Source organism: Lethenteron reissneri, chromosome 54 (genome assembly GCF_015708825.2).
Source record: "Lethenteron reissneri isolate LAM-NWPU_2019-01 chromosome 54, ASM1570882v1, whole genome shotgun sequence".
Taxonomy (NCBI): domain Eukaryota; kingdom Metazoa; phylum Chordata; class Hyperoartia; order Petromyzontiformes; family Petromyzontidae; genus Lethenteron; species Lethenteron reissneri.
Window position 1 is genome coordinate 7,734,202 of NC_083832.1, and position 20,007 is coordinate 7,754,208.

At 46.0% G+C, this 20,007-nt stretch overlaps 2 protein-coding genes across 5 annotated transcripts in view; both read left to right on the forward strand.

Moving 5' to 3' along the window:
* The window catches only part of LOC133356600 (uncharacterized), a 490,957-nt gene that overhangs the window by 322,129 nt on the left and 148,821 nt on the right, over positions 1 to 20,007 (forward strand). The gene's annotated exons all lie outside the window — the stretch shown is intronic.
* Positions 1 to 20,007, forward strand: part of LOC133356599 (forkhead box protein P2-like) — a 292,969-nt gene that overhangs the window by 85,121 nt on the left and 187,841 nt on the right. Inside the window, exon 1 of one of the 3 annotated variants that reach the window (XM_061574214.1) lies at positions 9,224 to 9,623. The exons of 1 other annotated variant lie outside the window; for it this stretch is intronic. The gene's annotated coding sequence lies outside the window, so the exon portion shown is untranslated. Of the gene's footprint in view, positions 1 to 9,223; positions 9,624 to 11,752; positions 11,892 to 20,007 lie in introns of those variants that run through there. One more of the 3 variants, XM_061574215.1, reaches the window with a different exon arrangement.

Here is a 20,007-nt window from a genome sequence, read left to right on the forward strand (position 1 = left end):
GTTGTCAGATGACGGCCTTCTGTCTGGCGGGGAGCCTTGGGCGAGGGTAAGTGTGCACCGGTCAGTTGATGGTCCGTGCGTTGTTTCGGGGAACACAAATTTGACTAACAATGTTTTGGAAAATCTAATGGTCAATAAAAGTCGTAAAGATGAACGATTTAATTCACGTAATTATCGCCGGAATGTGCGAAATGTTGAACTTCTTTTGCACAGCACGTAACTAACCGTCCTAATCGGAGGTGTAGGGGAAGGACGATACATTTAACACAACCAGGATGGTTAGTATGCCCGAATCTAAACTGCAGTTGATTATGTCTGCTGCTTGTTTTGTAAAATACCTTGGATACACAAAAACGCTCACACACAAATTGATTAAACCAAATATCGTCCATCAATAATACTGACTCCCTGTCTTTGAAGGATAAATTGAGCATTCCTTTTGCGATTTAAATAAAAAAAACTTCCGTTTTTCGGAGCCTTAATTCGTGACCGCAATCCATCGTTCTTTAATCAGAGATCAAATTAACAAGAAATGCCATCTTAGAAATGTCGCGTCTTCAAAGGACACGTGTGGTCTTTCGCCGAAGACTGTACACCTGGATGAATTGAAGTCACACTTAAAAACAGATGCAATCGCTTTTATTCGTAGCGATTAGCGCAGTAAACAGTCACAATTGCCTTTCATTTTAGTCTGAGTTACGCGGTGCGTTTGGGGCAAATCTCTGGAGCGTATTTTAATCCACCTTTAGACGACTCTTATACGTAGGCGTCGGCATGCGTTTGTCTATCTCTTAAATGCCTCGACAGGGCTTTTTTGTTCAAGACATGTTGACTCAAAACGAGCAGCCTCACGCTGCGTTGGGCGAAGAGTACATTTGATATTTGCAAAGGGATGGCAAATGCCTTGCACCACTGCGACTGACTTTACCTATGCATTTGTTTGTTTGCTTTACTTATTGATGTTGTCTGCTGTCTCCCTCCCTCCCTCTACCTTTCCCCCCCCTCTCTCTCTCTCTTCACCCCCCTCCCTCCTCCTCCGCTGTCTTGGAGTGTTTGTGTGCATGTCTGTCTGAATTGTGCAGACGGGCACTTTACCACACTAATAGCGGCCTAAATATCTTACCTCTCCTCCTCCTCTCTCTCTTCTATTTACAAAATCTTCCCAGAGGAATGTGTTGGTCGGAAAGCAGGGTAAAATAAGCAAGCGCCGCATCGCTAAGTGGCACTTGCCACTTGTGATTGGCTTACGCCGTCTCTGATGGTCTGTCTCAGTGGATTGGCTGTCACGGGTTGAGGTGCCTTTTCTCTCTTTTTTTTATTCACAGCCTTGTATTTTCCATTCTAGATTTGAAGCTTTCGTGACTGCAAGGATTCATACTCTTAGGTTTTTTCGGTAAAGTCACGTAGGTGTTGCCTCCGAAACGTCGTGATTTTTATTTTTTATTTTTTTTCCATTATTACTTTTATTAACTTTACATTTTATTTTTTACCTACGTGACTTTACCGAAAAAACCTAAGAGTTTGTATTTTCCATTTCCTATCGCACCGACGGCGTGTTTTGTAGACGCCGTGTAACAACCCGGGTCGTACACGGAGGTGGCGGTAAACACGAAGTTTGTTTTTGTTTGTTTTGAGACGCGGTGAGATTCACTATTGAAGAGTTTTTTTTTTTACTTAAACGCATGTGTGGGACAACGATTCGAGTCTTGCGTTGATTAAGTTGCAAGTAAAACGTTTTATTTGTTTTCACAAACGAATACGCCTGCCTGCCACAGTTCTATTTTACACGTAAGTAAGTCGCTTCGCTCGGTCGCTAAACATGTATAATATTTAACCCATCGGCAACTTTGATCAATCTTCCATTCGTACGAGGCGGCTATGGTCCCGGGTCTCAACGTCACCCCGTCTCATCGGCACGGCGCGCCCTCTTGAAATAAGCCAAACGTTGACGTGGTGCGGCCTGACGGGCCGATGCGTTGACATGCGATTTTCCTCATCGCAAAAAAAAACATCACGACCCCAGCGTGCCTTGCGTCTGAGAGTTGTTCTCATACACAGGGTCTGCAGAATGAGATCAGTGAGCGAAAGACCCCAAATTTTCTCCCACCTTCAAATGTGCCAAAAAACTTTCCCTCGGGACAATTTTTTTTTACATTCACTTTTACTTCGGATAAGCACACGGTACAGACACTGACAATTGCCGGCAAGTCATCGTTGCTCGTGCCCTACTTATCTCTCGACAGCAGCGGTGGGGAACGTCCGGCCCGCGGGCCGTATAAGGCCCGCGAAATCATTTGGTGTGGCCCTGCCAAGGCAAGCGCAGGCAGGACTCGAAATTCAATAAATCTCGGAGCAAACCTGGAAAAGCAGTTGCGAGTAGCAGCAACATCATCAATACCAGCTAACATCACACGCCTCGCCAAAGAGAAGCAGTTCCAGCCATCGTATTATGGGTGAGTTAATTAAATGTTTGACCAAATATAAACAGGCACATTTTTTATTTAATAATTTTGTATGGCCCGCGAATGATATTATAAATATCCAAATGGCCCTTGGCAGAATAAAAGTTCCCTACCCCTACTCTACAGGGGTGATGGTGCAGCAGTTTGCGCCGTAAACCCTAGCGCGCCCTGAGTGCGAAATCATGACCATGGTGACCGAGCGCTATTTGAACCGGACCTGAGTCCCACTCCATCGCGAAGCCAGACTGACTGGTGTGGTGAAGTATGGTGAAGCAACCCCCCATGTCATGGGGAGGCCTTCATCGAGCAATGGATTGACAAAGGACTTTAAATTATTATTGCGTGGTATACTATTAAATTTTGGCTATACCGAAGCATATCATTTTTTTATTTTCTCTCAAATTGCAATGGGTTCAGTATTTATATTACTTTCAATTACTATGTAGGTGCAATATGATGGCTTTGTTATTAAACGTGTAGCGTTATTGAGGGAGAAAAAAATTATTTTTTTAACGCCCATATGTGTATCATTTCTAAATAGCAAAATTACGCCGAATGGGACGCAATTTTATGCATGCGCGACTTTAATTTTAATTTAATTGTAACTTCAACTTTCGGTAATTACGTCGGAAGTAGATGCTGGTGATGAATGTAACACACACACACACACACAAAATCCGGAGCGAAAATTACTCCGCTTAATAGCGCCCATCAGTTAATATCGAAGAAATTTGACGGTGGGGCGAACGCCGTCACCTTGACTTGAGTGTCGGGCCCGTCTCGCTGCACGGGAGCCAGCCGGGAGCCACAAGGGAACCGGACAAGTGCGCAAGACGCGTGTGCGTTGTGAGTCAGCAAATGAGTAGAGAGACCGCATGGCCGATGCCCTCGGCCGTGCCCCCACCACCGCACCGCGCCTTTTAATTTACCTTGTTGCAATGTCGCCGCACACTTAAATGAACGACGCCTAACCCACCCCTCCTGCATATAATTTAATTCACAAAAGGGCGCGTTAAATCAGATCGACGAGTAGCAACAGCAGCTACAGCAACAACAACGAAGAACCACGGGGGGTTCCCCTGATACCCACGGCGTCCTCACTCTCCGCCCTCAACTGTCGAAGCGACGTCGCGTCCTTAGAGCGTCTCTTCCATCGCAGTGTGCGAGCGCTCACATCTTTTTTTGTGTGTGTTTGTTATCGTCGTTCATTTTCCCGTTTTGGCCCGGCCGTGACATCTTGATTCATTTAAAAGTGTCTGCGGTGATTGCTGCCACTTCGTTGTGCATTATTTATTCGGCTACAAGCCTCATGTTCTCTTGTATGTGTTTTCAATGTTTTATCCCTTTCCCCGCATATATTTTAAACACAAAAAAGTTGCAAAGAATTGAAATGCATAATGTGACACCCCCCCCCCCCCCCATAAGTTTAGTAAGCTGCTTGAGGATATTGGAATGCAGCACTGTCAAACGTCAATATCAACAATGGCAATACTCGTAACCGCTGCGCTGGGGCATATTTCTAATATCGTTGTGCACACGGCAAAAATGTGAAATGTAAAATCCAATAGCGTAAGTATGTAGGAGCTCTCCGTCTGTTCTTGAACGCGTTTCTGAGATTGGAGAAATACTCAGTGACCCGTCGGCCCAAGCATATAAAAGAAAAAAAATTGATGCGGGAACTTCATTGAAAAAAAGCCTTGAAACTCGTTGAGGCTTCCCGTCATAACAAAAATAAGTTGCAGGATCAAAGGGTTTGGCAAGGGACGCTGATAAAGTGAGTGAAACTACTCGCTGATGATACCGCCAGGCATTAAGCCATGATGATGAGAAACTCATCCACTCTGGCAATGCCTCTGAGGGCAGTTATTCATACTTACTGTCTGTGACCTGTAAGTCGTTCTTCGTCACGGCTCAAGACAGCTCTTTGGCTTGTACCGTATTCTTCGGATTATAAGGCGCTCGGGAAAGTAAAGACGTACCCAAAAACGTGTGCCCGGTGTCAATAAACGTATAAAAATCTGGTCTCATACACACACACAAACCTACCGGATGGCACGGCATGCTTCAAAATGTATGCTTTAAAACACAGGACAAGAATGTGCATCTTCTAACCTGGAGATTACGGTAATATTGGCCACTGGCTTCCGTACATTATGCCTGAACAGTGAAGTATATTTTTGTGCTTTAATAATTGCGCATAAATTAAAGAGGGCCGTGTTCACAATCGCGCGCTTTCACCGACGCGTTTCCATTCACACGCGGACTATTTACGCGTGCGGCTCACTCACGCATCCGTGAGTGGATGCAGCGTCTGGCGTTTTGCTCACACAGCCTCCCCCCCCTCGCTCCGTAGATCTTCTCGGATATCCAAACGCCCCTCTTACGACTCGACAGGCGAGCGTGCGTGCGTGTGGCGCCGGGGACTTACACGCCGTAAAGAAAGACTAGATTCGAAGCTTTCGTGACTGCAGGAATTAATCTTTGGTTCTTTCGGTAAATTCACTTTAAATTAATTAAATAATAGAATACGACGTTTCGATTGCAACACAAGCAACCGTCATCAGGTACAAATTAATGAGAAAACAAACAGTAAACTTGTAAATAGAATGCAATACAACACAGCGAGTCGGCTAACTCAAAAGTCAACACCCCACCTGGTTGATTAACGTTCTTCCAAAGATTGCTACATTTGAGAGAGAGACAAAACATAGACACGGAGACACACAGACAGACACACAAGCAAAGAGAGACTCACACAGATACAAATAATGTAATGAACCAGGTTGGATGTTGACTGTTGTGTTGGCCGACTCTTTGTGTTGTATTGCATTCTATTTCCAAGTTTACTATGTTTGTTTTCTCATTCATTTGTACCTGATGATGGTTGCTTGTGTTGCAATCGAAACGCCGTATTCTATTATTATTTAATTTCTTTCTACGTGACTTTAACGCCGAAAACAGTTTAGTTTTTTTTGTCGAAACCCTCGCAAATAGCAGCAACAATAACAACAAAACCCACACACGCGCCATCCCGCGATGACTCGTACCGTTTGCAGTTGATAGGCGAGAGAGAGGAGTCATTTAATAAGGTGCGACAACACCCTTGGCTGGCATTGGCCTGTCAAAGTAGCAGTGGCACCAGATGGCAGCATTTGCTGCCGCAATTGTGCTTCTTCTGCGCCAGCGTGCAACATTTCTAGACTCAAACTCGACTCGTATTTTGACACGGTGACATCACGTTGTTGTGTTTATGGGAACATGAAAACGGTAATTGAGGACGCCCATTTTTTATAATTCAATACGTTCATTATTTAACTTACACCCTTGCTTATGGGATGTAACACTGAATTGCACATTGTTCATGCCCATTTTTTTATAGCGTTACAGAGCGGTATATTTGAAAAGTGTATTAGAGTGGTATATTTGGCACACATATTCGCGTGCAAGAGTTGCAATGCTGCATCGGCATTCCGCAGTATCCTCTGCAATGGTTGAGGCTACCTTTGTACTCGTTTTGCATGTTCCATGAGAACATTACGTCATATCTATTTCACGTTTTTTTTTGTAACAAGATGAATGAGCACATTAGCAAAGCGAATTAATGTTGTAATTTCTCAATTCACAGCAAAGTTGGCCATTCGCAGTTGTAACGTTATATTTTCATATATATTTTTAAAAATCAAAGGTTCATTGGCATGACCTGTGGGAAAAAAATGTGTTGGGGATCCGTAAAAAATACAACTTCATACGTATACATTCTCAAAATTAAGTGTCTTCAGCAAAATGTGTTCAGTCATAGGTTTTTGTAGGAACATATTTTAAATATTTTTTCTGGAAGCGAAGCAATTTGTTAAACCCAGAGCAATAGAATAATACGTTTTACACATTTCACGCAACATTAAAACAAGTTTTCACCTGACTTCCTTATCCATCCTCCGCCGCGATTCATTGATTAAACGCGAGCGCTTCCTTTTAAACAAGTCGGTGCAATTGTTTGCGAGCATCCACGGTGATGTCATTCAACCTAGGTGAAGTTAAAGGAGCAGCCCTGCAATTCCCGCCTCACGTCACTGCCGGTGGAAGGATCTCAACCGGAATGGTGCTCGAAAAATCCCCTCGGGGGGGGCGGTGTATTTTGGCCTACTTCTCCACGCTGGCCAGGCATTTTGGAAGAGGCGGGAGGAGTAACCCACAATCACCTCGTCACACACGTGACCTGCCAATAAAGCAAATGTGGCGGACACATTGCTGATGCTGGCTTCACAGAGGTGGGGGAGTGGGAGAAGCAGGGTTTTAAATAAATTAATAAAAGTTGCCCATTGCTTTCACTGCCGCGCCAGGAGATTGAACCGGCAACCTCTGGATTGCAAGTCCAATGTGCTCGTAAACCATCGCGCAACGGCATGCATCCACGATACCACTATTTTGTGGATATTTGACAAAAAAAAACCATGTGGATTTTTTTTGGGTAAAATGTTTAGAAATTGAGCCACAATGCCACGGGGTGTTTGTAAGAATACAAGCCCTTGTGGCTTAAGGTGGCCACTCAGGAATGTTGACATGCTTTGTTCTCTCAACAAAGTGTCTGGGTTCAATGTATCATTTCACACGGCATATCTGCTCAATAACATGTTGCATTGTGTTTCTTTCGCGTGGTAAACTAATAAACCAGTTTTAAAAGGATACTTTGAATAGTCTTAGTTTTTTCTCTGATTAGATGTGATTGGATTCAATACCTTTGCGATTTGATGTTGAAACTTGGCTTGCAGAAGTTCACACTTGTGATTATAAGCAAAACATAAGAAATGGGAATTTTTTTTATGAAGGAAGCTCATGTTTTGAAACAATACATTAGGCATTTAATTAATTGATTGGTTGTGTTTGCATTTCTAACTGCCGGGGTGGCCCGTTTGTAGGCAGGTGAAATCACACAAGGCGTGTGTATGTTTTTTTTCTCTCTCGTAAAGCTAACTTACATTTTTTTTTATCCTGGTGTAAAAGTGGCAAGCCGGTATCTATCCATTTTACAAAGTACCAATCTCATGAAGTGCATTGGCGAGGGCCAAATGTGCACATCAAAAATCCTGACCTGTCAAATTCGGGCTGAACACCCAGAGCCAGCGGGCATCCCCCGCTCGCTGTATTAATCTGTCAGCTTTGTTGCGGCGGAGAAAGGAGTGGAATGGTGGTGGTGGTGGTGGTTGGGGGGAAGGGGGATTGTGGGAGGAGAAATCAAAGGGATGCGAAGAAAACAACAGAAAACACAGAACCTTTCACTGAAAACGCAATCCCCAAGCTCCGGTTTTAAACTCCGCAGAGCTAAAAAAAACGACTGTGCGATATCATTTTTGTTTCTGTTGCGACTGCTGTTGCAACGGCTCGAATGAGCCCGTGAGTTTTTCCAGACTTCACTTTGAACCTGCTAATGCACAGCTTTTATCAGCAGCTTGATTTATTTATAACAAGTAACTACACCTGCAACGGATTTATTACGTTACGCCGATTGCCCTGACAGTGTTCCCCCCCCCTCGGCTCCAGCGTGTAATTTTTTCAGCTTTTGTTTCCAAACGTTGTTTTTGAACCGCCTCGTAGCAGGTAACACAATACACGACCAAATTAGCTTCATTATATTATATATAATGTTTTCTTTTAATCAAGCTGTACTTCGTAAAACATCTGCGGGCTGAAAGGGAATCCAACAAAGACTTGTGGGGGGAAAAAAAATCAAACCACCATTTTTTCCATTTCAATGCAACTATGCATTGTTTACATGACCACATTTGTGCTAGTAGTTAAGCCCTCGCCTCTCTTGCTTATTTATTTATCTAAGTAAATACCAAAAAAAGGAACAGTTTACAAAAACGTTGAAGCGTGGACTTTGAGCGATCATTCGCACATGTGACGCGTTACGTAAAATTAACCTCGCAGCTGTAACCTTAACGAATATACTCACTTTAGTTTCGTCCGCGCGGCTTGATCGTGTTTGTCATTGGATCAAAAAAAATAATTTCTCCCTCGTAAGATGTTAACAAAATAGTCGTACGCATCGGCTTTAAAAAAATAAGAGAGAAGCCGAACAAACTTGCTGTTTATTTCCTTTAGAGGAGAGGAGAAGGGGTGGTGGTGGTGGTGGAAGGAGAGAAATGAAAAATAAAAAACCTGTTTTTCTTTACTTTTTTTTCTCTCGCTGTGTCTGCTCGGCTGGCGAGCTCGGGTTTACGTGGGGTCAAGATGCGAAAAGAATTCAGACGGCGCCTCGTGCACGGTGCATTACGGTAATCCTGTTGGGAAACTCCCCACAACTTTGCCACTCTCCTGCTTGCGCGCGCCTCTCTCTTTACTTTTGGAGACAAACCTTGCACCCACGATCAAGAAGGGGGGGTGGGGGGGGGCGAGGTGGGGGGCTCGGCTGCATTTTGTGTTCCCTTGCCAAAAGACGCACCCCCCCCCCCCCCACCAGCAACACAAGTCACACGGACCGCGCGATTTGCTTTAATTACGGAGAGCCTCAGCAGCGAGCGCGCGCGCAGGCACTCGCGCGCACGAGAGAAAAGGAGGGAATAAAAAATAATAATACTTCGTAAAATAAGTAGGTGATGGAGCGAGCGAGCTAGCTAAGCAGCGAGTTTAGCTAGCGAGCAAATAATAAATAAAGTGGATAGAATACAGGAGGTGAGGGTGGGGTTGGAGTAGAGTGGAGGAGGGGAAAGAGAGGGAGGGGGGAGAGAGAGAGAGAGAAAAAAAATCGCAGACCAGCAAGGGCAAGGGTGGACCAACTGCAGAGTAAATAAGAGCACAAAATAGCTCGGCGCACGTAACACTGTAGCCAGCCACTCACTGTCAAGGCGCAGGAGACGACCGCGGGTGTTCTTAGCTCGTCTCGGGCAAGAAGGCTGCCGTTTCAAATGGAAACGTGGTGACGGCAACAGAAAGTAATACGTTCAAAATAGAACTTCTCAAATAGGTGGTAAATGTTGTGCGTGATAGTTTAACAAAAAATACATACGTAAAGTAGAGAGGAGCGAAAGAATAAAACACCGCAGGGGAGTGGAGCGAGCGACGAGTCAGTGGAGAGTTGAGAGAGCGAGTGAGACCAACAGAGCAAAGTTTGTATGACGCCGACCCATGCTGGTTCCTGTCTGGGTACCAGACTGACCGGAGGTAAGGAGATAATTTCATTGCCTCTCGCCCGATTGCAATTACTCTGCTGGTGCTGTGCGGGAAGTTGTGGTGGTCGCACCCAGCACGGATCGGGCGCTCTGCTGCTACCGCTGCTGCTGTTGCTGCGATGGTGTTGGGGAGGTGGTGGTGGTGGAGTTGGTGGGGTTGGTGGTCGTTGGGCCAGCCTGCGAACTTTTCTGATTGATTGAGAGCCCCTTTCAGAGTAAATGTGTGGCGGTGGCGGTGGGGGGGAGGGGGCTTTTGTGACGGTCGTTCCGACGGGAGAGAGTAGATTGTCTGGACGGGCTTAAAAAGTTTTTTTTTTAAGGTTGGTGGTGGTGGTGGTGGGGAAGCAGGAGGAGGGGGGGAGACAGCGGAGGGGCTTTTGTGGAGTTGCGTGTAAGCGTTTTTTGGCGAGTTCTAACAATAACAACAAAAAACGAAATCTTAAGTGTTATGATTTCTTAAATGCTATGAAATCTGAAATGTTTGGATGGTGGTAGGTTTCCGTCCTGATTATTGTTATTAATGGCGATAATTTACTGAATATAGTTTTAATTGCGGTAATCCATAATAGGAATGATTTAGGGTGCCTCGTTTGTATGTTTTGTTGGCTTTTTTTTTGTGTGAGCCAAAACAAAAAAGAAATATTTTGCACTGAAACCAGCCCGAGTGTAAATTCTGGTCACAATAGTTTCAGCTCCACGTCATGCAATGCCCTGCGCAGTGCATTGTCTTGATTTATTGGTGTCATACGGTGTTGCACAAGACGCGTTCTGTTCAGGCAGGGTAGCACTTGTTGTATAGAAAGGGTTCAAATGTCTCTTGTGGGATAGTGGATCTAGTAACGGACTTCCCGCACAATAGCCTGCATTTCGTCCGGGCGCATGGGGTGTTAAGTGTTCCCAATCAGATAAATAAAATGCTCAGAGCCTCTCCCAAATGCAGTCAACGTCAGGTTATGAACCTCACAAAACTCAGACGTGTAGATGCAATGTTTGTTTTGTTATCCATTAATTCCGCCAAAGATGGGAGTCTTTAAATATACGCTTGTAGATTTTTATTTTACGTGTGCGTCTGTAAGTATTGCTTTTCAAGGGCCTGGTTTGTTTAACATTTTTTTTTTGTTCTAAAAAGAAGCCCTCTGGTCTATTGTTGCAGAGTTTTTCATCAGAATTGACTGCGCGTTGTTAGGGGTTTTTTTCCCCCCCTTTGCAAAACCAGTTTAGTCAGTCTTGAGCCGAGTCAGTCAGAGGGGTGCGAGGCACGGGTGTCGGACAGGCGATCTTCTGGGGCGGTTGAGTAAGCCATGAAGGTCATTTCCAGCTCATGATGCATAAAAAATAATCAACGCTGTCGCCCACCGCACAAAGTCGGGCAGGATTTATACGGCGCGGCTGCTCGTACAGTAATTGTTTCATTCTCATTTGCCTAGTCATGGCTTTTTTTTTTTGACAAACCCGAGGACGACGCCCGCGTTCAATGTGTGCGTGCGATAAATTTCCATCTTTGCGCTACTATTTCGCCAACGCTGCAGTTCGGGTGGCGAGGCGAGGCTCACCTCGCGTCGGCGCGCGCGGAAAACTTATCCTCCTCCTCGCCGTCGTCGTCGCGTTCGCCCGCGGCACACGGGGCTGCTGGGGCAAGCCCCGGGGTAAGGGGAGGAGAGCGAGCGAATTAGCGGGGCACGTCCGGACGGACGGACGGGCGCGAGTGGGGGTTACGGAAGAAGAGGAAATACAAAAAAACTGGGGGGGGGGGAGTGGGGAGTGCGAGTAAAAATCTGGAGAGAAACGAAATAATATAATAATTAAATGGGAACCAAAAATTTGTTCTCGCTAAATAATTAAAGAAACACATAGAGCACCATTTAAAGAGATGGGCTAATTGTGGAGCGGGGGGGGGGGGTTACGGCGGCGGCGGCGGTGGCGTGCGCTTGCTTGCTGCTAATGGGCCAGATGTGATGAGCGTGTCGCGTCGGCAGATCGCCGAGGAAGCGATCTCTCTCAGGGTTCAGCAGCCGCCGTCTGGAGCCGCTGCAGCAGCAGCAGCTACCACAGCCGCCGCAGACGCAGCCGCCGATGGCCGTGGAGTTTTTTGTTGTTTTTGTTGTTGTTGTTGAGTGAAATGTCGCTGAGCCTGACCTGGTGGGTAACGAGAACTGCGGCGCGTTCCCAAGGCTGACGGAGCTCTTCCCTTCTTCCCTCCTCCCTGCTGCTGCCGCTACTGCTGCTGCTGCTGCCGCTGCTCACGTGCGTACTCGTGCAGGTAATCGTTCCGCCTCGCCGAAAGTGTTTTCTGATTCGGAGCGGTACGGTGGCGAAACGAGAGAGAGAAAGAAAACAGATGTTTTGGTAACTTTCGAAGCGGATTTTTTTTTGGCGTTTTGCGCGAGTGCATCGGGGTTTTTTTCGTGACAATTTTTGTTGAAAAATTGCGATTGGCATCTGGATCAATTAAGGGCGCTTAATTCGGCGTGAATGGTTTTATTTTGAGGTTATTTTTTTCTTTTGTAATGAACGCTGTTAACATTTTTTCGCCGGAATTATTTATTGTAGCGTGGTATACGTCGCAGAATATTGACTGTATTTAAATTATTCCTTATTTTACATGACGCGCTTTAACGTGTTGCTAACCATAAACCATTACATTTAATCGATCTCAATTATATTAATCGAATACTATTTTGTTGAAATATTCCTGTGTAAGCTAGTCTATGTTTATTACAGATATGAATCGGGCTATTTTAAATGTTTGCTAGAAAATCATTAAAATATCGGTCACAAAACCAAATGTGTAAATTCGAACATGCATACGGGCATATATTACCCCTGCCTAAATTGTCAACGCGTTTCAAATTCTTTCTAAAAAGGACTCAGAAGGGAAAACACATTTAATGCAAACAAATGCAATTTGGCAAAACGTAAGCAGATAAGCACAATTTTTATTCATTTAAGAAATACGCTCTTCGCTCTTCAACGCGTGCAATATTTAAAGGTGCCCCCACAGTGGTCAGTTTTATCGTACGTTCCCATCTTTAATGCCGCTAATGAAGGACAAGCGCGTGCGCGTGTGTGTGCGCGCATATATATACGTACAGAAATTCTTTTTTTTTAGCGTATGTAGTTTGGCTCATTACGCAGCAAGTTTCGTTGCAAAGCGCCCGTGTCCCTGCCGTGTGCCGGCAGGCGAAGGTTCCCTGGGATTCGCTGTATGGGGACCGTCTTTCTCCACCCCATAATTAATACACTTGGCTCACAAATGTGGCCCATCATTAGCTGGCACATAGGCCACTCCGCGGAAGCCTCCCAACACGCCAAAATCGAAAATCGCCCACATTGTTCTCAGAGGCTTAAGTCACACTGTCCACACCTCCATTTGCCGTGTACGGGTAAAACAATGTATAAAGAAAAGAGTACCTACCTCTGTGTTTCAGTAGCCACGAGTTCTTAGAAGCTCAACACCAAAAAATGCCTTGGAAATGTAAATTTGATGTACCTGCTGTGCAGAGCCGTGTGTCTAAAATCGTTGGCTTCTGTTAAAAGTCACAATTACGTGAAGGTTCTTTTTTCCCCCGACCACGATAGAAGAAAAGAAAAGCGATACATTTAAGGCGTTCCATTTATTTACGTGTGCATCCTACGTGCGCGTGCACGTATCCGTGCAGTCAAAAGAGAATTCGCTGCCCAAAACGAACATTGAGGGTGGGTCTCATCTTCTATTCACAGCCCTGAGGCAGTGGTGGAAATTCCACCTTCCTATGGCAGGGGTTTAGGCGACAACACAGGACATCCCACCCGTTGACTTTTCCACAAAGTGGTTCTACTTTTATCGACCCTCGAGGGACGATGGACTGAGCCGCTCACTCGCTCTTCCACCACTAAGCGCACCCAGCCAAATGCACGCCGAATCATTAACCTCTAATTAACACGCGTGTAAATTGCGTGCACATTGCAACGACACATGTTGTCACTTATGCCTCATTTGGGAATCGTCGTTAACGAACAACCCACTGTCGACTTCCCCACAAAGTGGTTATCTGTTGCCATATATATGTACATATGGTTGCATGAATGCACATGTGTGTGTATACATATACACACACCGCATATTTGCGATTCCTCATGATAAAAATGTTTAAAAGCTGTGATTATAATTTGTAAAAAAAAGTATCGTCATGTGACTTGCGCCTTGCTCAACCACGTGACGGCCTGAGTAGTGGGTTCAGGGTAGCAGACTGACACCGAACATTCTCGCGATTGTTTGATAGGATTTTTCATAAATACTCGCACGCATTGTACGGTCAATCACATGTGTTTTTTTTTATTTGAAGTCAAAGTGTGGAGTATAATTGAACGGTTGGTAACAAGGAACACAAGTTGGAGGTGTCCGTACTGGGCCCGATATCATCACAGCCTCCTGCATTTCACAGCCAATTTCATTTGATAGCGACTCATTTAGTATGGTGGTTTTGTTTTCAGAAGCTTATCGGTATACAGATCGCCTTGCTTTCAAAGCAAATTACTCGCCGCTTGTTAATTTGTGCAACTTGTTGATTTTAACGTCGCCTAAAACTTTGCGTCTTAATTATCATCGTTTACGAATTACAAACAACAAAGGAGGGGACACTTAATATCTTGACAGAGAAAGATTATCTAAAACGTAACGATCCTTTTTGTACAAAAGTCCCGAGAGAGTTTTAGGGGAATGCATTTTCAAAATTTGTATGGGATCCAGTGGTTTGCAATAGGTCTCCAGAGCATTTGGAAACCTTTAATCAACTGTCATTGGCAGGGCCGGTCAGCCCAGGCCTGTGATTGTATGTTTTTGTTCAGGAGATCCTGTGCATTTCTCGGTTCAAAATCACAAGGTCACAGCATTATCAACTCACAAACCCTGGGGATCGTTCCTCCATCGCTGAGCCAAAAATATTCTTATTACCAGCATCTTGGGATCTAATTGGTCATGATATTTTGGCCTGAGTCAAGGCCGGTGTTTTTTCTTTCTAAGCTTGAAGAGAATGTTTTCTCTGTAAGTGGACCATAGCATTAGCAGCTGTATTTATTTATATATTTGTAATATATATATTTTTATTACTCATCCGATGCACGTGATATATTCTTTGAGTATCATGGTCAGAGCACGTCTACTACACGTTGAAGTAATTACAACTAAGTAGATAAATATGTAACGCCGAACATGGAATCTTTTTGAGATGACCGCTCTGTTTGTCGCCAAGTTTACATTAGCGTGGGACACGACGCTGTATCCCTCTCCTTGTAAAGCTTTCGCTGCCGCTGCTGCCGCGTGCGCACGCAGAGAAGTGCGTCCAGCGACGAGGCAAATGCGTATCACATGGTCATCGTGAAACTCATAAAGGGCACGGTTATGCAGAGAGAGGTCGGCGAATTCCTCATTCTGCGGGCTAACAAAAAAAAACACACACGTCGTTTCGTTGATTCGTCCATACTTTTCACGGATTCGTATTCGCTCGTGCTGTTTGCGATTAGAAATAAGGTACTACTGTTGTTATCATTATTATTGTCACCACCAACGTTATTATCGTAATCTTCTTCGACAGCAGCGTTGTTATCGGGCAATTTTCGACAACTGCTGCATAAACGCCTTGTTCCGTGTGGAAATCATCAACTAATGTAATACTCGCATATTTACTGATATCAACATTTTATCCCCCCCCCCCCCCCCACCCCCTAAACGAAACTTTGGCTGCCCCCGAATTTACGCTGCCTTGCTTGCCGCTCCGTCTCTACGACGTGGGACTCTGCCCAATGCCCGCAAATTATTCTCGACAGCTGATGGGAAGTGGACTGGGCAAATGAGTGACCAACTCTCTCAGGCCTTCAACGCCTGTCAGACGCCTGTGGCAGAGCTCTCGCGTCCCGAGGGCCTCCGGCATCTGCCTCTTGTCGGAACTCAATGCTCGTTGCCAATGCTCGTGCGACGCAAGCGGTTGCAGGACATGCCACCCTGTGGAAGGCACTCCGCTGAAACCCGCATCGCGTCGCGTGTCGCTTCTAAATAAGTCGAGGCTCAGCGGAAGAACGAGTGGCGCGCAGTCGGAATGCTCGTTTTGGGGGTTCGCTCGTCTCATCATCCCTCCGGCGTCGATAAAATAAGTACCACTTTGTGGGAGATTCATCAGTGGTTGTTGTGTGGGTAGACCCGCCCCTGCCATGGTTATGTGGAATGTCCACCAATGGCTTTAAGTAGTAGATGATCACCGCTTCGTGTGAGCAGGAGACCACTTTACCTTGTTTTGACACTGGCCGGGTATAGGTTGGGGGCTTTATGCCAAATTCCCACCAACCACCTTGGCTTCTTGTAAACAGGTTGCCCTGTCAGGTTACCTGAACTCCACACAACGAACAACGATCTGTCGTTTTTTTTTCTTACTTTGAGCTACTTTTGAAGCACAATCCATCTCTCTATGCCGCTCGACCACACCTGGTATACAGGAGGGTATGGGTTCGATCCCAACCCTGACGCCTGCTGCTGTATATTTGGAGTTTGCATGTCTCTCCCCGTGGTTGCGTGGATTTTTTTCTCCGGGTCCTCTGGTTTTTTCCTCCTCATTTAGAATCGGTGGTGCGTTTTAGAGTATTTGGCTGCTACAGATGTCCACACGAAGCGCCACTTTGCTGAGCTATCATTTGCGGCCAGGTCGCTTCGGACAACGAGCCACATAGCTCAGTAGGCCTACTCCCGGTGAAGCAGTAACGGTGACGGTGAATAACCAAAGCGTGCCGCTTGCGTCTTTGCGTGCGGCGCGCTCGCTCCGCTAGTTTGGCGTAAGTCGGTCGGTGAGCCTTGCCGTAGCGACCCGTCTCTGGAGATTCTCTCCTCCCCCGGTCGCAGCGCCGATGTTGAGAATCCATATTTATTTTTTTGACAGCGTGCGCTGTTACTCCCCCTGTTTTTTTTTAAGAAGGAGAGAGAGAGAATGATTTATTGAATTAGGTCTTTTGACGTGAATGTTACCGAGGTTATGAGTAACCTTCATTCATTGTGCACCTGGGTAACTTCCCCCCCACCACCACCACCACCCGAGCAGGAAGAGCAATGCGTCCTCTGCCATCACTGGTCTGACGCCATCCTCACGGGGGGGGGGTGGTGGGGGAGGTTCCTCAATTCCCGCGTAATTGCCAGGACGTCAACCCATCTGCCCACAGCCTGGCCCAACTTTTCCCAGCTTCTGCCGCGCGTAGCTTGCGTGAAACGCAATGCGAGTGCTACCGGATAGGTGGTTGCCAGCCGCTTTTGCTTTGCGTGATCGTCATCATCATCAACCATGGATAATCCACTGCTGCACTGATAGATTAACCCCCCCCCACTACCCCAAGCCGCTGCCACCTCTCATGGTTTGAAATGAACGTATTATTCTGCCTAGCACCTGCACAAACACTAATTTCCCCACTCTCATCTCCTCGGCAGAAGTCTTTTCTCGTGCCTTCCATTCCTTGGCCGCCGCTCTGTTATTTGTCTTGACCGTCGTATCAAAGTTTGGGTGATGTCATCAAACGCGCGTATGTTCTCGCGTCCATGTGCTCCTCCATCGGCAACTCAATGTGATTCTGAGCGTGCATCTTTCCATACTTCTGTGGGCGCTTGGCAGGTTTATTTTTGTGTCCCGCGTTTTTCATCGAGCGACCTCGGCGTTTGCGAACGCCATCTCGCAGCGCTTAACTCGCCGTTGTTTTTATTCAAAGTTCGTTGTCATCGAGGGCAGCGTTGCCGGTTGCTGATAATTTAGGAAACGGCCGTCGAAGGCAATTGAAACAACAACGATAATACGAGTGAGCGTTTAACGTTTTGGGGAGAAATGTGTTACGTAAGAGGGTGAAAAGGTCCAGGGAGAGCGAGTGATAGCCGCTGTACTAACGCCGATTTAAAAGTCTGGAATTAGAACGCAGTGGGAGGGGGGGGGGGGAACTCAACTTTTTAAAGTGGCTGATCAAAGTAAACCAACAAAATTAAGATGATATTAAATAATAACTGATAACTGTGCTTCGAGGCGGCAAATTGCAAAGCAAAATTATTCATGTCAACATGCATATTGTGTTGCTCTCCTTGTGAGTGCATGTGTTTGTTTAAATTATGGATGCAATCTGTGCAAAATGAATGACCAATTTTTTGCCAAAACCTCCAGAAGAATAATACAAGGCTACGAGCGTGGCTGCTTTTTGCTTCGTCCGGTCCAAACGCGTTGACGTTTGGACAGATCGTCGGCTCGAGGCATCGCGACGTCGGTGCACGTTTATAATTAGTGACAATAAATCTACAGCCCCCCCCCCCCCCCCCCATTTGCCAATTCACTACCAGACGACGACCTTCCAAACGGAGTATTGCTGGCGATGAGTACTGTTTCGCCATACCTCACCTCCGATAAGCACATTTGGCTACTACGTACGGTGCGAAAGAAGTTCAGCGTACCTACATGCATATGCCGGCCAGTGTGGATTTGGTTTAGCGGTTAGTCCAGTACCGGGGGCTCAGATATCGTTCACCAACTGATGCTTGCTGTGGCTGCGTATTCAAACTCAGGTTACCAGCGCTAACCACTAAGCCATCACTCCGTGCCCCCCCCCCCCTCCTCCCCAGCCGATGTTTACCTGCAACTCAAATGCACCTTGGCGTCTTCGTGAGAAAGTGATTCGCAAATGAATGGCGATTTGTTTAAAGAAGATAGGGGGAGCTTCTTGTTAATTTTTGACCAAAAAAATAAATCAACGTTTGTTCAAGTCCACGAAGACGAGAAGAACATGTGGAAGGTCATTACCAGTAGGTTCCTCGTCTTTGTAATCTACCTCCGGTCATCAGACATCCTTCTGACAACGTTGTTTTCGCTTGGAGATTATCGCTCGGCGACTCGCTGCGATCGAGTTTGCGCTATTGCTCGCGCACGTGTCGCGCTACGTTATTTTCATCTCACTTGTTTTAATTTTTGTTCAAACCTTACTCCGCACGACGTAACAAGAACGAATAAATTCACTTCCCGACTAACGTTTCCTTCTCCTTACCTTGTCAAAAATGTCCTTGCTTTCGCCCGTTAAATGCCGGAGCGCGCATTCATTTCAACGACGTTATCGATATTTGCCCCAGTAGTAACACCTCATGTTGTGCACACTTTTGTTACGTTTCTCCACTAACGTTTATTTTACGTCATTGAAAATATCTCTGCCTATGCAGGGGGGGGGGTGGAGGCTGTAATGCATTAATTAGAATGTAAACGTCATTACTATAGCAGTATCAGTAGTAGCACAGTATTGTTGTTGCGCGTTCTAACGGTAACCAGAGACTGTTTCGGAAAAGTCCGCTCGGCGATTCGCCGACAAACCAGCGCCGGCGTTGCGAGCAAAGTGGCTCGCGCGAGCCGTCGAGACGAAAGATGACACGACGCGTGTCGTTTTCTTTGGCTAATTAATCATAGCACCTCTGGCGCGGGCAATGTCCTCCGGTGCCAAACCACACGGAAAAGGATTTAGTTCTTCTGGACCCCGTTGCTTTTTTTTTTTGGGAGTGGAGGGGGGGATCCAACACTCCACCCCCTTCTACCCCCCTCCACCCGCAACGCTCCACCGGGGTTTTTTTCCCCTTCTGTTTTATACCCAAAAATCGTGGCCGGCTCCTCGTGAAATCCGGACTCCCCCTTCATGCACACCCCGTGGCCTCCACGCGTTGCTCACAAGGGCAGCTTCTGAAACTCGCCGAGGGTCTTCCAATCAAAAGCAAAGTGACACGCTCATTATCCTCGGAGCATGGTCGGCGTCTTGCCCTCCAAAAAAAACATCAGAAAGCCGCTGTTAAGAAACGATTTACAATTAATAATGAGAATGAGTCTTTTCGCGAGGATCGGTTGCGGTTTTTTTTCATTTCGTCAGGAAAGAGAACCACGTCGCTGATTTCTCACCAGCTCATCTCTGCTTACACCTTAAAAAAAATCCCATTTATAGATTTGTTAAAAGTGCCCTTTTTATCTACGGGATGGGTCACGGCAACAATGAATGTCGAACAGCCTTCTTAACCGGAATAATTTGAACGGTTAATATATGGCAGGTTCATTTATTATATATAATTTTAATATTCAAGCTGGCTCCACGCTGTTAGCCAGGTGGCAGGGAGCATTTTTGGGAAAGGCTCCAAAAGCAGAGGGTTTTGCGTGCCAAATGGAACACCTGTGTCTCACATTGTCCTTGCGTGTTGACGAGCTTCGGTGGTGATGCCATGGGAGGCATTGCGAGCTCGTTATGATCTACCTGATTGGGACGACTGTTTTTCCAACAACTTCCTGATGCTTCCTTCCTTGGGAATTGCACGCTTTGCAAGGATTTTTTTCTTCACAACAAGGAGCAGGAAGCGGTCCCAA